This window comes from Hylobates moloch, unplaced genomic scaffold (genome assembly GCF_009828535.3).
Source record: "Hylobates moloch isolate HMO894 unplaced genomic scaffold, HMol_V3 SCAFFOLD_6, whole genome shotgun sequence".
NCBI classification, from domain to species: domain Eukaryota; kingdom Metazoa; phylum Chordata; class Mammalia; order Primates; family Hylobatidae; genus Hylobates; species Hylobates moloch.
The window spans coordinates 40,047,618-40,065,199 of NW_026652281.1; the positions used below are offsets into that span (position 1 = coordinate 40,047,618).

General features: G+C 38.6%; 1 pseudogene; it reads right to left on the reverse strand.

The window, feature by feature from the left end:
- Positions 1 to 16,107: 16,107 nt before the first annotated feature.
- On the reverse strand, positions 16,108 to 16,463 carry LOC116470363 (small ribosomal subunit protein uS10-like; annotated as a pseudogene).
- Positions 16,464 to 17,582: the final 1,119 nt, after the last annotated feature.

A 17,582-nucleotide genomic window follows, 5' to 3' on the forward strand; every position in this document is an offset into this window, starting at 1 on the left:
GCTTATCTTCAGGATGACTTTATATTTTAATAGCAGAAATCACATTTATTTTTAACATTGTGGAATTAATGAGGTATATAGGATGTGAAAGCATCCAGCCCAGGGCCCAGCACATAGCTAGTCCTCAATAAATAAATAGGGGCTGATTTCAAGTCTAAGACTTGTTTGATCAGGACCACATGCATACTGATTTTAAAAAGTAATAGAGAAGGACTCAGCTACCTGCTGCTTGTCATTTCAAATACGCATTTCTTGTGACTCTGCTGAACTGCTGTCACACTCATGACTTTGGAAATTGGTGTTAAGCTCCCTTAAGTGGGGTCACAATCACCCAAGGGATAGGTTCTCAAATCAATATGAAAAATAAATGCATTTGGACAGCATGAGTAAAGTATAGATGTCTTCTTATCTGTAGTTCAATGAACAATTCATTTTCTCCATCATTCCCAAATATTTGTGTTTCCTTTTCTTCCTTTCTCATCTCTGACTATCAGAGCCCATGAAGTCTTGCAGGATGCCCCTTGCTCATTTTTTAGCGTTTTTTTCACAATAGGAATATGCACACTCTAAGAGAACTCCTTGGCAATTATTTAACTTCCCAGTAATGACATAGAAACTATTAATAACATCCTTTCTTAATTTTACTCACTTGAGTATTAATTAATTTGCAAAGTAGTGTGGATTTTTTTCTGTATCTATGTCTAGAGCTTAATTAAATTTGAAATATAGCCTGTTTAGAGAAGTGCTCTCATTTAAATATTTTTATTATCAATTTTTATAACTAAATTGCAAACATATTCTCTGTATTAAAACACACACACACAATAGAGAAGAATTTAAAGTGAGATATCATAATCCTTATCATGCTATATTAGTCCCTTTTCATACTGTTGATAAAGACATACCCAAGACTGGGCAATTTACAAAAGAAAAATATTTAATTGGACTTACAGTTCCACTTGGCTAGGGAAGCCTCACAATCATGGTGGAAGGCAAGGAGGAGCAGGTCCTATCTTACATGGATGACAGCAGGCAAAGAGAGAATGAAGAAGACGTAAAAGCAGAGACCCCTAGTAAAACCATAAGATCTTTTGAGACTTATTCACTACCACAAGAACAGTATGGGGGAAACTGTCCTCATGATTCAATTATCTCCCACTGGTTCCCTCCCACAATACATGGAAATTATGGGAGTGTAATTCAAGATGAGATTTGGGTGGGGACACAGAGCCAAACCATATCATTCTGCTCTGGCCCCTGCCAAATCTCATGTCCTCATATTTCAAAACCAATCATGCCTTCCCAACAGTTCCCCCAAAGTCTTAACTCATTTCAGCATTAACTCAAAAGTCCACAGTCCAAAGTCTCATCTGAGATAAGGTGAGTCCCTTCCACCTATGAGCCTGTAAAATCAAAAGCAAGCTAGTTATTTCCTAGATAAAATGAGAGTACAGACATTGGGCAAATACAACCATTCCAAATGGGAGAAATTGGCCAAAACAAAGAGGCTACAGGGCCCATGGAAGTCCAAAATCCAGCAGGGGAGTCAAATCTTAGAGCTACAAAATGATCTCCTTTGACTCCATGTCTCACATTCAGGTCACACTGATGCAAGAGGTGGGCTTCCATGGCCTTGGGCAGCTCTGCCCCTGTGGCTTTGCAGGGTATAGCACCCCTCCTGGCTGTTTTCACAGGCTAGTGTTGAGTGTCTGTGGCTTCTCCAGGTGCACAGTGCAAGCTGTCAGTGGATCTACCATTCTGGGATCTGGAGAACCATAGCCCTCTTCTAATAGCTCCACTAGGCAGTGGCCCAGTAGGGACTCTGTGTGGGGGTTCTGATCCCACATTTCCCTTCCATACTGCCCTAGCAGAGGTTCTGCATGAAAGCCCCACCACTGCAGCAAACTTCTGCCTGGACATCCAGGCATTTCCATACCTCCTCTGAAATTTAGGCAGAGATTCCCAAACCTTAATTCTTGACTTCTGTACACTGGCTGGCTAAACACCATGTGGGAGCTTCCAAGGCTTGAGGCTTGCACTCTCTGAAGCCATGGCCTGAGTTCTACATTGGCCCCTTTCAGCCATGGCTGGAGTGGCTGGGACACAGGGCACCAAGTCCCTAGGCTGCACACAGCACAGGGACCCTGGGCCCAGCACACAAAACCACTTTTTCCTCCTAGGCCTCTGGGCCTGTGATGGGAGGGGCTGCCATGAAGACCTCTGACATGCTCTGGAGAAATTGTCCCCATTGTCTTGGGAATTAACATTTGACTCCTCGTTACTTATGCAAATTTCTGCAGCCACCTTGAACTTCTCCTTAAAAAATAGGATTTTCTTTTCTGTGTCTCATTTTAAGTCTGCAAATTTTCCAAACTTTTATGCTGTGCTTCCCTTATAAAACTGAATGCCTTTATCAGCACCTAAGTCACCTCTTGAATGCTTTGTTGCTTAGAAATTTCTTCCACCAGATACCCTAAATTGTGTCTCTCAAGTTCAAAGTTCCACATATCTCTACGGCAGGGGCAAAATGCTGCCAGTCTCTTTGCTAAAACATAATAAGAGTCACCCTTGCTCCAGTTCCCAACAAGTTCCTCATCTCTATCTGAAACCATTTCAGCCTGGACCTTATTGTCCATTTCACTATCAGCATTTTGGGCAAAGCCATTCAACAAGTGTCTAGGAAGTTCCAAACATTCCCACATTTTCCTGTCTTCTTCTGAGCCCTCCAAACTCTTCCAGCCTCTGCCTGTTACCCAGTTCCAAAGTTGCTTCCACAATTTTGGGTATCTTTTCAGCAACGCCCCACTCTGCTGGTACCAGTTTACTGCACTAGTCCATTTTCACGCTGCTGATAAAGAAATACCTGAGGATATGAACAGATACTTCTCAAAAGAAGACATTTAGGTAGCCAACAGACACATGAAAAAAATGCTCATCATCACTGGCCATTAGAGAAATGCAAATCAAAACCACAGTGAAATACTATCGCACACCAGTTAGAACGGCAATCATTAAAAAGTCAGGAAACAACAGGTGCTGGAGAGGATGTGGAGAAACAGGAACACTTTTACACTGTTGGTGGGACTGTAAACTAGTTCAACCATTGTGGAAGACGGTGTGGCAATTCCTCAAGGATCTAGAACTAGAAATACCATTTGACCCAGCCATCCCATTACTGGGCAGATACCCAAAAGATTATAAATCATGCTGCTATAAGACACATGCACACGTATGTTTACTGTGGCACTATTCACAATAGCAAAGACTTGGAACCAACCCAAATGTCCATCAATGATAGACTGGATTAAGAAAATGTGGCATATATACACCATGGAATACTACGCAGCCATAAAAAAGGATGAGTTCATGTCCTTTTTAGGGACATGGATGAAGCTGGAAACCATCATTCTGAGCAAACTATCACAAGGACAGAAAACCAAACACTGCATGTTCTCACTCATAGGTGGGAATTGAACAATGAGAACACTTGGACACAGCGTGGGGAACATTACACACTGGGGCCTGCTGTGGGGAGGGGGGAGGGAGGAGAGTTAGCATTAGGAGATATACCTAATGTAAATGACAAGTTAATGGGTGCAGCACACCAACATGGCACATGCATGCATATGTAACAAACCTGCACGTTGTGCACATGTACCCTAGAACTTAAAGTATAATTAAAAAGAAGAAAATTCTTTGTAAAACTATTAGATCATACTTGCTAATTTTATTATAAGTACCATATACTCATCTCTTTTTCATCTGTTTTTGTCAATGAATTCTGAAAAGAGTAAACTGACATCTTCCATTAAAAGTCTGGTTGATTTTTCCTTGTAAAATCTTATTAGTGATTGCTCGACACATTACAAATCTATTTGGTTAAATGCACACATTTTCCTGACTGGTATGACTTCTTGGTGGATGGTAACTTCTTGCTAAAATGAAATTTAACTCTTCATTTATTTTAGTGCATTTCATTTTTCAAATCTATTGATACATATTTTTTATAGCACTTGCCTGAAATATCTGTTTTTTCCCTTTATTTTCAGTCTTCTTGTGCCATTTTGTTTTCTTATAAATAGCATGTAATTGGATTTTTTATAACCCATTCACCATTTTTGTATTACATACTCCAAGTTATTCCTTTCATCTTATGTTTCTATTGACTATGTTATTTTTTTCATTTTAAAAAAATATTTCTACCATTTGCTGGCCTTACTGAATTTTTATTTTTTCCCTTAATATTTCTGTTAATAATTTGGAGGTCACTCATATTGATTGTAGTCTTCTAGAAGTTGTTTCTGTATATTTAAAGGGCACATTTAAATAACTTCTTTTTCCCCCTCCTCCTTCTCCTTCACCTCTTCCTTCCTTCTCCTCCCTTCACTCTTGTCCCCTCCTACACTTTCTCCTTTTCAAGATATTTTCCGTGTGTCTTCAGTTTTATGTCCTCTCTATTTCTCTGTCTTTCTCCCTCATTGCTCTCTCCTTTTTCTTTGTGTTCTAGGATATTTTCTAAACTTGATCTTTTGTATCTCTGTTTTGTTTTCATCTTGATTCATTTTATTATTAAGCCTTTCTACTTATTATTTTTCAAATTACGACAATCATGTTGTCAATGAAAAGTCAAACTCTGTAAAATATTTGAAGAGATTTATTCTGAGTCAAATATGAGTGACCATGGCCCATGACACAGCCCTCAGGAGGTCCTGAGAACATGTGGCTGTTAGATACGAGTTCTAAATTTATTTTCAAAGAATTAATATGTCAGTATGTTCAATTCTTTGCCTTCTACTTTTAAACTTAACTTCCTCGTAAAGCAACCTTTTTCGATTACCTACTCCACCCTGACTCATTCTGATCACCTGCTCAATCCTAACTCATTCTGATCACCTACTCCACCCTACCTCATTCTGATTACCTGCTACCTGCTCTGCCCTGACTCCTGCAAAAGCACTCACCCTGTTGTTCTCTTTAAATTAGCCGCCAACTGGAATTAGTTTAGCCTGTGCAGTCTAACCCTAGCCAACAGGGGAGCAACACAGCAGCAGGGGCCACGTGACTCAGGGATAAGAACCCCTTCCCCTCCCTTGTCCAAATGTGCGCTCACCATTGCTCCATCTGTAAGGGCACACCCTTCTATATAGAAGTAACTTGCCTTGCTGAGAATTAAGAAGAAAATTTTATATTCAAGTGCTATTTCTTTTGTGGCACCAAAGCTTTGTATATAACATGGCCAAGGTGGTTGGGGCACAGCTTGGTTTTGCACATTTTAGGGAGGCATGAGACATCAATTAAATACATTTAAGAAGTACAATGGGTTGCTCTAGGCAGGGGAACTCAAAGTCCATGGGAGGTGTGGGGGCTGAAGGGAAATTTAAACATTTTCTGGTTGACAATTGGTTGAGTTTATCTAAACATCTGAGATCCATAGAAAGAAAATGTTCAGGTTAAGATAAAAGATTGCAGGCCAGGCATGGTTGCTCACACCTGTAATCCTAGCATTTTGGGAGGCTGAGGTGGGTGTATCACCTGAGGTCAGGAGTTCACGACCAGACTGGCCAACATGGTGAAACCCTGTCTCCAATAAAATTACAAAAATTAGCTGGGTGTGGTGGCGGACACTTGTAATCCCAGCTACTCAGGAGGCTGAGGCAGGAGAATCACTTGAACCTGGGGGTGGAGGTTACAGGTGAGCTGAGATTGCACCACTTCACTCCAGCCTGGGTGAAAGAGTGAGGACTTCATCTCAAAAAAAAAAAAAGATAAAAGATTGTGGAGACCAAGGTTCTTTTGAAGTCTTACAGTGGCTGCCCTTAGAGACAAGAGATGACAAAAGTTTTCTATTCGGTGCTTTAAAAGGTGCTAGACTTTTAGTAAATCTCTTTAGAATTAGGAGATCCTGGAAGAAAAAGATCTAGCTATGTTAATAGAGATTATTTACAGATGCAAATTTTTCCCCACAAAGGACAGTTTTGCAGGGCCATTTCAAGACATGGGAAAGAAACATGATTTGGGGTAAAATATTTTGATTTTCTTCCTTGTCTTGTAATGTTATGCCAGAGTCAGGTTGGAAAGTAAGTCATGATATATAGGGTTAAATAAGACCCATCTGATGAGAATTTAGGGTTTGTAGGACATGACTACCCAAACCCCTTAGATAGGAATCTGGGAAAGATAAAAATAATCAGAGGTTAGTTCTCAATGTTTTAAATTTAAAATAAGCTTTTTCTGGCTTCTTCTTAAAACCAGTCTTATTTTATGAATACAAGATCTTCTTTAGTCTTTCTGAGAATACCAATAATAATAATAATTATTATTATTATTATTTTACAGTTCTTTTCTGCCCTTTGGATTCTCTTTCCTTTCTCAGGAATCATTTATTTTCTTTGTTCTTTTTTTTTGTTCATGCATTTGGTATTTGTATTAGTCTGTTTGGGCTGCTGTAACAGAATACCATAAAGTGGTGGCTTAAACAAGAATTTATTGCTCACAGATTCGGAGACTAAGAAGCCCAAGATCAAGGTGCCAGCCAATTGTGTTCCCCAGTGAGGGCTCTTCTGGCTTGCAGAAGTCTTAAGCTCTGCTTTCTCTTTCTTTTCTTATAAGGACACTAATCTCATCATAGGGGCCATAATGACCTCATGTAAATGTAATTATTTCCCAAAGACCCCACCTTCAAATGTTGTCACATTTTGGGTTAGGACTTGTATGAATTTGGTGTAGGGGGACACAGTTCAATCCATGGCAGTACCCTAGGTTATCAGTGCATTTTTATGACTGAAAACACTATGTCAAATAATAGGTATTGCATTAGTTTTTTATTGCTGCAGAACAAGTTACCACAAATTTATCAGCTGAAAACAACACAAACATATCTCACGATTTCAGTGGGTCAGCAGTTGGTATAAGTCAGTTGGATCCTCCAGTCTGGTTCCATCTGGAGGTGGGAGCATGTTGACTTGCTGGTTTTGCAAGTTATCAAAAATAAGGAACTGTGACAATAGGAATGAAAGTCCTTAGGAGATTTTATTCCAGGAAAAGGAGCTTTTCAAATAGGATATTCAACCAACATAAATTCTGTTCTGCCTCCTCTTAACTTCATATACCCAACTAGGAACTTTAGATAGGTAGTTCACATTCTTTATCACACAGGTCTTGGGTTTTAACCTGTGATCAAGCATTGCAGCAGCCTATTGCTGAGGTGGATTGAATTAGGAGGTCTCACTGGCCCTGCTGTTCTGCATCAATCTCTAATTAATTTTCCTGACAGCAGCCCCAGGGTCCCATCCGGAACTTGCCATTTGCTCAGTCTGAGCTTGAAGTTTGCTACATCCATCATTACCTCTGAAGGTGTAGTTGTTGCTGGTGGTTGTGGTGGTGGGGTTAGTGGTGTGTGTGTGTGTGTGTGTGTGTTGTGTGTGTGTGTGTGTTGTGTGTGTGTGTGTTTGTGTGTGTCTATGTTTTTTTTTTTTTTTGAGATGGATTCTCACTCTGTTGCCAGGCTGGAGTGCAGTGGCACAGTCTCGGCTCACTACAACCTCTGCCACCTGGTTTCAAGCGATTCTCCTGCCTCAGCCTCCTGAGTAGCTGGGACTACAGGCATGCACCACAACGCCCAGCTCACTTTTGTATTTTTAGTAGAGACAAAGTTTCACCATGTTGGCCAGGATGGTCTCAATTTCCTGACCTCGTGATCCGCCTGCCTCAGCCTCCCGAAGTGCTAGGATTACAGGCGTGAGCCACAGCACCCGGCCATGGCTATCTTTTTCTCCATTTTGTCCCATGTGCTTTCTATTTCCTAGGAATTTTTCACAATTTTTGATCTGTTGATAGCACTTTCAAAATCTATTTTCTTGTGATTCTAAAGATTTATTCATTGCAAAATATGTTTTCAATTTTTTAAAAGGGATTTGAGTGGGAAAGGAGGTAGATGCATGGCTCAGTCCAGCATTTTGCTCTAATCCCTCATTTTTGGTCTTCTAATTTTAAAATATCAAGTTTTTTTTACAATTAGGGTTAACTGTCTGCTGGTAGATAATTTAATCAACTCTCAAGTTGTTTTCCTGCTCATTTATTCTTTTTATCTTTATTCTTCCTTCCTTAGTTGTCCAAATAAAGAGGACAAGCAGAATGCAATACAAAAATCAAATATCACTTTTCCTTTTGTGTTCATTACTGTGAAAAAAGGCTGACTTTGGGTGAAATTGCTGGCTGAAATAAAGCCCCTGCATTATTAGTGGGTTTCTTCTATGCCTGAATCCTTATTGGATGTGTAGGGGAGAGGTAAGAATTAAATTGGCATAAAACTGATTAACAGGAGAAAAACTATTTTTAATTACATATGTATGCACAGGAGTCCCACTAAATATGAAACATCAAAGAAGGGCCATATCATTGAAGATTATACAGTATTCTGAGCCACAGAAAGGAAAAATGTCTTGGGCTTCTGAGAGGTGTTGGAGACAAGTTATGGGAGGGTAAGGGCAGGCAATGTGTGGTGAATAAAGTTTGCCTCATTACGGGGATAAGAAGTCTCGTAGGTAATAAAAGTCTCAAGCAGCCCTTTTTCTGGTACAGATATTTTAACAATGTAGATTTATTTTATAGACATAAATTTCTTTTACAAAAGTCCAGCTTTTAAGAGCTACTCCTGCATCTGCAGTTTCTCAAAACAACCTGTTTGAAATATGCCACAAAAGTATATTTTGGAGTGGCATATTCTCATCTTCTATAGTCATACTTTGGGGAGGTGTGTCCTGAGCCCTAACACATGGATAACTGAGGCACTTTCATTACTTACAAATGACTAGAACATTTTAATGAAACAAGCTTATTGAATAAGCCCTCAAAAGCAAAAATAAAGTGGAATCAACTTAGTAGCCTCTCTTAGGGAACTAATGTAAAAGTACTGAGAGAGCCCAACCTCACAGAGAATAATGAATTTTCCTAATTGGATAACAAAGTACAAAACATCTTGTCAAGGGATAACATGGCATAGTTTAGCCTATGATTTAAGGGAGAGATTTTAAAGACTCAGATTTTGAGAATCATACAAATATTTAAATCAAACAACATATGCAATTAGCATATGTGCAATTATACAAATACCTACACAATTGATTGTCCAGCTCACAGAACAAGGTGGTCAAATTTGAACTACATTCAACTAAATCTATAGTAGACTTGTATGCTAAATGTATATAAGAGATCAGAGTATGAACTCAGATCCTGAGAGAGTAGTAGTAACTGACATACAAGACAGGGGAGAGCCATTTCACATGTTCTTTCAGCGGAAATATAGTAAAGGGAATAAAATAAAATGTTTCAGAGAAAGCCATGGGTTGCAAAATGGGCCAGGTGGAAAGAATATTAATTCTAATACACAAGGCAAGCATTCGAGGGTGAAGGACTAGAGATTGTAATCCATCCTTTTCTATGCCAGATTGAGTGCCATCCATACCATGCCAGGAAAATGTTCTTTTTTAGGGCCATGAACCCAGTGAAAAATTGAGTACCATCTATAAATTCTATTCACTCCTTTTTCCAGATCATTAAAGGCATTAAAGTAGACCAGACCCAACATGGACTCTTGCAACGCCCTACTACACATTGCCCTAGAGTTAATTATACTATCATTAATCATTTGCCCATTGTTTATAATCACCCAAGCATTTTAAATATAATTAGATTCTTATTCAAGCCTGTTTTAAATTAATTTTGCAAATAAGATTTGGAGGTCCAGATACAATGATCCATTGGCACCTATATTAATCAATTATGCAGCACTTTCTCTCTCTCCTCCTTGGGTGTTTTCCTGATAGAATATGGTCTCACTGCAGATCTGTGCTTTATGTTGGACATAGCTTCTCTTGCGCTCTAGTTGTTTACAACTTTTCTCTTTCAATAGCTGCACTATAATTTTTTAATTTGTTGACATAAAAACAACCAGATGATATTGATCCAAATCATACTTATTGTTTAAAATATTAATTACATATCTGTTTTATTCCTTATTCACATCTCTGCTCATGTATTTATTTTTAGTAGTTCATGCTAGTTCTCCATGCTTGGATGTGTGTCATATACATTATCCTTTTGGATGTACTAAATATTTTATTACTTTTTCAGACTAAGTTTTAGAGGTTTTTTTCTCATTACTTCCTACAGACTTTATTTCTTCTAGAGACTTTCAAAAACAATCTTTTATCTTCCTTTTAAAATAAGTTATACATCTCTCCATTTATTACTGGACTGTATTCTTTTCCAGCTCTGTCTCTTTATCTTTAACTAATTAAAGGTAGTGCACATAGCTACACATAGTTTAGAATCAAATAATTTTACAAGGTAGGTAAGGAAAAATAATAGTCTTCTATCCCCACTCCAGCATTTCCCTCTTTGAGAGACAACAAATTTCAACACATTGCTGAATATTTTGATATTGACCTCTATGACTTGAATTAATGTGCTTGAATTTCTACCATTTGATTTTTATTTTTGGCATTATCTATTGCCTTCACACTACGGAAGATGGGATTTTGTCATCCATACCATACCAAGCCTCACCTATTCCTACCACGTATGTAGTTCCTTTCCTTTACCTCATTCTCTGCATAATTTTTATTAGATTAATATGAGGGTTTATTTTATTATGACTGCATAAGTACTATCTGGAACTGAAATAAATTATAAACTTTGATAAGTTAATTTTACTTGATCGTTACTTTTACTGCACAACTTGTTTTTTTCTCGAATTCATGATTATCTTCCTCTTTTTGATTTTTGTTTTACTTACCATTCATTCATCCCCTAACTTATGTTTTGATGAACGCTCCCATCAAGACTGCCAGACTCATTAGATATTATCTTCATTTCATCTTCCTACAGAAGGCCCTTCCAGAGCCTCTGACATATTCCAGTCTGAAATGGTGGCACTCTAGTTCTGATACTCAGTTTGATCCTGGGATCCCCCTTCACCACTCTCCTGGGATTCATTTATCTCCTCTTCTGTTGGCTCTCCTGGTCCCTCGGTCTTGTGTTTTCCACTTTCTTGGCTTATTCTCTAGGCTTTCTAAAACTACAGGCATGGGAGGTGATTTTTTGGGGTAACTTGTATGTCTGAAGATGCTTTACGGCCACACTTGTCCAACCTGCAGCCCACAGGCTGCCTGTGGCCCAGGACAGCTTTAAATGTGGCCCAACACAAATTCGTAAACTTTCTTAAAACATTATGAGATTTTTTTGCGTTTTTTTTTTTTTTTGCTTATCAACTATCATTAGTGTTAGTGTATTTTATGTGTGGCCCAAGACAATTCTTCTTCTTCCAATATGGTCCAGGGAAGCCAAAAGATTGGACACTCCTGCAAGTTTACACTATCCTTGTACAATCATTGACTGGGAATACGGATCTAGAATGGAGCCATTTTCTTTCAGATTGTTTAAGGCAATACTCTGGTGCCTTCTGTAATAGCTTCCAACATTGTTGTTGGGAAGTCTGAAGCATTAAGATTCCTGCTCTTTTAGTACTTAATGAGTTTTCTCTTTCTTTCCAGAAGCTTCTATTCCCTTTTCATTGTTCTCTGTATTCTGAAATTTTACAGTGATGAACCTTGGTATAGATCTCTTTTTATCTACATGTGCTGTAGATTTGGTGGGTCCTTTCAATCTGGAAGATAGCTAACGCAGTTCTAATAAATTTTTACCCCTGATTACTTGTTGATTGCCTCCCTTCTATTTTCTTGCTTTCCTCTTTTGGAACTCCGGTTATTTGAATATTAAACTGAATTAATCTTCTAGTTTTATTTTCATTTTATTCTCTTTCATTTTCCATATTTTTATTCTTTTGCTCTGCTTTCTGAGATATTTTCTTAATTTTATCTTTCAACCCTTCTATTAAGCTATTCATTTTTATCATATTTTCAGTTTCAAATATTTTATCTAATAAGTTTAGCTTCAGATTCTAATATATCTAATAGAATGTTCTTTTTTTTATGGCATCCTGTCTGGTTTCATTTTTGCATCATCTTTTGCTACCTAAGCATATTTTCTCCAACATATTATTATGAAAAATTTTAAACATACACAAATGGTAAAAGAGTAGTAGTATGATGAAAAACCATATATATACTACCCAAATTCAATCATTGTTAATATTTTACTATATTTGTTTTATCTGTATGTATATATGTATATGTATAAATTTTTTGCCAAACCACTTGAAAATAAATTGTAGACATTGTGTCACTTAACCCCTAAATTCTTCAGTGGGTATAGGATGATCAGCTCATCCTGGTCTGATTTTTTTTTTTTTTTGAGACGGAGTCTCTCTCTGTAGCCCAGGCTAGAGTGCAGTAGCACCATCTCAGCTCACTGCAAGCTCCGCCTCCCGGGTTCACGCCATCCTCCTGCCTCAGCCTCCCCAGTAGCTGGGACTACAGGCTCCTGCCACCACACCCGGCTAATTTTTTGTATTTTTTAGTAGAGACTGGGTTTCACCATGTTAGCCAGGATGATCTCGATCTCCTGACCTCATGATCCACCCACCTCAGCCTCCCAAAATGCTGGGATTACAGGCGTGAGCCACCGTGCCTGGCCCCTGGTCTGATTTGTAAATGGAAAGTCTTGTGTCTGGAGAACTCCTCCACCCCCTCCCCATGTCCCAGCAAACCAGGACAGTTGATCATCCTAAGTGGGTGGCTCATAGTGATGACATTCTCCTACAGATCCACAAGACCATTATCACACCTAAGGAAATTAATGCTAATTTCATAATATCATCTTGATTCCACTCTACATTCAAATTTATCTAATTGTCTATTATAGCATATATATATATATATATATGCATATGTGTGTGTGTGTGTGTGTATACTGTCTCTCCCTCTCTCTCTGACATTGAGAAACCAGACCAGCTACTTACAGAATCATGTTTCATATTATATTTTGAATTTTTCCAATTATTTCTTCTGGATGTTATTTAGCTTTCTCCTCTAACAATGTTGTACACTGCATGCTAGTACTAAGGTCAGGAAGTTGAATAGATTGATGTTAAATATATTTGGCAAAAATGTTCCGCAGATTATACCATGTACCTCAGAGCGCATCACAGCAGGAGGCACAAAGTGTCAAGTTTCCTCACTATTTGTGATGTTAAGTTTGAACGCTCAAGTAAGGTGAAGATCAGCAGATCTCTCTACTGAAAATGAATGTCATTTCCTTTGCAGTTAGCAGGTAATCCACATGATGGTTATTTGGGGGCTCTGAAAATATTCTGTTCCCCACAACATGATTTTAGCATCAATTAATCATTTTTATTTGGAACATTATTTCGAATGGGGTTACAAAATGCTGATTTGTCTAATTCACTCATTACTTGTAAATTTTTTAGCTGATGGTCTTCTATAACAAAGAACTTAACCCTGAACTAGAAATAAAATAGAGGTTCTCATAAAGAGGCTCAGTAAATGTTTACTTTTTTCTCTTTCATTGCCAATTTTCAGAGTCAGGAATGGTGTTATTGCCTCCATTGGTGGCAAATAGAGTCTCTCTCTCTCTCTCTTTTTCTCTCTTTCTCTCTCTCTCTCCCCCATATCTGAAATTATAGATTTTTTGTTAATATAAAAGATTTAAAAATTAGTTTACTAAGATTTTCTTAAATTTCTGCCACATATAAAAAGATTGATTTCTCTTGATAATGTTAAAATGAACAATTTGATGATTTTCCTATTGCAGTAGGTTTTAATAAAGTGATTCCTGGCAGCTTATTTTCTAAAAGCTCAAAACACCAGATATAATTCTGGGTTTGTAAATATCTATCTCTCTACATGTAGTTCCTTTTCCCAAAATGGAACTGGAGTGAAGACATCTATCAATGTCCACTATTCCCAAACACCTTTGCATCTGTTTTCACTGTGTAGCCTGTCTCTCTCCCCTGATTTAAAGGGTAAAGCTGATTGGATCTGGCTAATGGGCATCTGTTTCAAATGCTGGTGAGCCCACCATAGCCTATGTGTCCTGCCTCAAAAAGAATAACTGGGCCAATTACATTTCTTTCCCAGGAATTTGGCATTGGAAAACTGAGAAACTAAAGCAGTTAGCAGTAACGCTGAAGTAGAGGTAAGGCCAGAGAGGCTTTGATAAGCCATGTTAAGGAACAGCCACATGAAAGGCAAAGTCCTGGGGAGGAGAAGCTGTAAGCAAAACAGAGAAGGCAAGTCAGGTGGGTTGATGAGCCAGGAAGGGTTTCTCCTGTTGTTCCTCCTGTTGTTCATCTCTGGGAATGGCACCATCAGGTATCCAGTAGCCCCAGCCTAATACAAGACATTGTTCTTGCTTACCTAGAGTGACAGGCTTACCTGCATCCCCTTCAACCATTCTTCAAGCTATTCTCCATTTGCCAGTTTACACCCTGGGCCTAAAAATGGATACACAAGGCCTTCTACAATATTCTATTGGTCAAAGTAGTCATGGAGCCCAGCTGCAAGAAGAGGTGACTTAGAACTCACCTGTCGATGAGAGAAGGGTCAAGAGAATTTGTAGCCATTTTGAGTCCACCACAAATATTCTCTGAACTATTGCATTTTAAAAATTGTTTTTCTATATTCTTAAAACTTTACTGATAATTTGGCTGGATATAAAATCTTTGACTCACATTTTCCTTAAGTTTTTTGAATATATTCCTCCAGTATTGTCTTGCTTTGTTTATTGCTGTTGAGTCATTGGTGTCAATTTTATTTTATAAGTGACTGGAGAACTCAAAGGACATTTAATTTTTAAGGTCTAAGAGTTTTAGTAACACCTTCAAGTTTACTAATCTGGGAGAATTTTCCTGGTAAACAGTGGGTTCTTTTATATGTAAATTAAGAATTTTTTTCTTTCAGAAAACTTTAATTATAGTTTGAATATAGTTCTAGTATGTTGTATTGCTTTATCTTCTAGGAATTTAATTATATGTACTTTGGATCTTATTTTCCTGTTCTTTTGGTAGTTTTCATCTTTGTCTTCATTTCTACATTTCTTTTGGTTCTTTTACTTTCTAGACCATATAATTCTTACTGTACCAGGTCCTATATATTTTCTTTGGGTAACTTGTAATTTCGTTTTTATTTTAAAAATGATTCTGTCTTTTGAAACAAAAATTATTTCCATTAGTTTATTCAGATTGTATTTTATATCTTATTGCTTGCCCATTACTATTCTGACTTTTTAATTTCTGATCCATGGTGGTCCTTCACATCTGCAGTTGCTTTGGAGATTATATTTAGTTCATGAAGAATATTTTGTTTCAACTTTTCCTCTGTTTCATAGTTCTTTATTTCCCTTTGCTTTGTTTTTCAGTGTTTTAATCTGCTAAAAAGTTTTTATTTTATGTTTTTTTTTTCACATTATAACTGCACGGATCCTGTTTTTTTCATGACTATTTCTACTGTGTTTTTCAAGTCCAGAAATAATAAGCAATTCTGTTCTAAGGAGGAGGGCATTTGAGTAGTTTACTTTATTTCTTTGTGCAAGATTACCTTCTTGGCCGGGCGCGTGGCTCACCCCTATAATCCCAGCACTTTGGGAGGCTGAGGTGGGTGGATCACGAGGTCAGGAGATCGAGACCATCCTGGCTAACACAGTGAAACCCCGTCTGTACTAAAAATACAAAAAAATTTAGCTGGGCGTGGTGGCGGGCGCCTGTAGTCCCAGCTACTCGGGAGACTGAGGCAGGAGAATGGCGTGAACCTGGGAGGCGGAGCTTGCAGTGAGCCAAGATCGTGCCACTGCATTCCAGCCGGGGCAACAAAGCAAGACTCCGTTTCAAAAAAAAAAAAAAAAAAAAGATTACCTTTTTTTTGTTGATATAATGCAGTTCCCTTAATAAATTATGCTTTAGAAAAATGTTTTCAGCTCTAATTTTTGTGTTATATTATAACTGGTCCTTATATTCAGCCACTCCCTTTGCCTTTATTGGCAATTTACAAAGGACATCACCTCCTTCTCAACCAGAAGTGGGGCTTTCTCAAAACTGACACCTCTGGTTTGTTTGTATTTTTAAGAGATGGGGGGGGTCTCTCTTTTTTTTTTTTTTTAACAACTGGTAATCAATTTATTAAAATAGTTGACTTAAGCATCTGCAGTGGTGACTTCCACCTCAACTCCTGGCTCAATACTGATGGAAGCAATCTGCTTCACAATCTCAGGACTGTGCAAGTCAATGAGTCACTTGTGAATTCTCACCTGGAAATCATCCCATGCCTTAGAACCTTCACCACAGCAGTTTTTCTTGTAGTGATTCTCAAAGTCTTGGTAGACATTCGAACTGGTCCTTTCACTTTGAGATTCTTTTCCTTTGCGCCTCTAATCAAGTCAGCACACACCTTTTCCAGGGATTTTACATTGCGGCTCGTTAGGGTGATTCGAATTCGGTGAATTGCCAGCTCCGGCTCCACGGGTGTTTTTCCAGTATCCTTAAAACCCATGGCTGCTGCGCGGCTTCCTGACCGACTTGTTCCTCGGCGAGAGCGAACAGCGGTGGGTCAGGAGTAGGAGCCAGCGGACCAGAGATCCACAGCACCTGCGACTGCATCTTCCTCAAAAAGCGGGGGTCTCTTAAAGGTTCGGCCCAGGCTGAACTTGAACTCCTGGGTAAGCAATCCTTCTGCCTCCATCTCATATGAGCTGAGACTACAGCTACACACCACTGCACCCAGCTATTCTGGTTTAACACATTTCTCAGCCCCTTCCTTTTGATTAATTAGTAGCCGGGTCTCAGATTTGTCCTATTTTCCCACGCAAATGGGATTCTCACCTTTTTGAGATGAACCCACTATACTCTCTTCTCTTCTACATGATCTCTGCCTGACCATTAAATCTCTTGTGTGTCCTGGAGCTAATTCTGCTTGTCTTGGATATTTGTTTTTCGACTTGTATGTTTTCTCAGTCTCCTAGTTATGATGTAGGTGTGGGCTATGGGTAATTTTACTGCTACTTGTTCATCTGAATATTTTTATTACAAAGGATGTGCAGTGGTTTTCCAAAATAAGTAACCACCATTTTCACTTAATCATATACTTGTGTGTACACACACAGGCACACACATGAACACTTTTTTGAAGTTTCTTCTCCCCATGGAGTCTCTATTTCCTACAGATTGCTGTCTTCCGTTTCCTTGTTTTGATGCCTTTGTCATGTTGGAGGCTTTTTCCCTAACGACTGGTTATCCATAGAAGCTGGAGATTTCAGCATTCTGTATGTAAAGGTCACTCATTTGCTCTGTTTTCAGTGCTCCCTATTCTACATACCTTTTATTCTCTCCAAGTTAAGTCTTTTCGCGGTGGCTGGGCAGGATCCATAACTTGGCTGTGTGGAATGAGGGAGAGGATATGGCGATCTAACTGCTTCTTAAACAGACTGTCACCCTAGTCCTCATTTTAAGAATTCCTGCAGCCGAGCGCAGTGGCTCACACCTGTAAATCCCAGCACTTCAGGAGGCTGAGGTGGGTGGATCACCTGAGGTCAGGAGTTCAAGAGCAGCCTGGCCAACATGGCGAAACCCCACCTCTACTAAAAATACAAAAAAAATTAGCCAGGTATTGTGG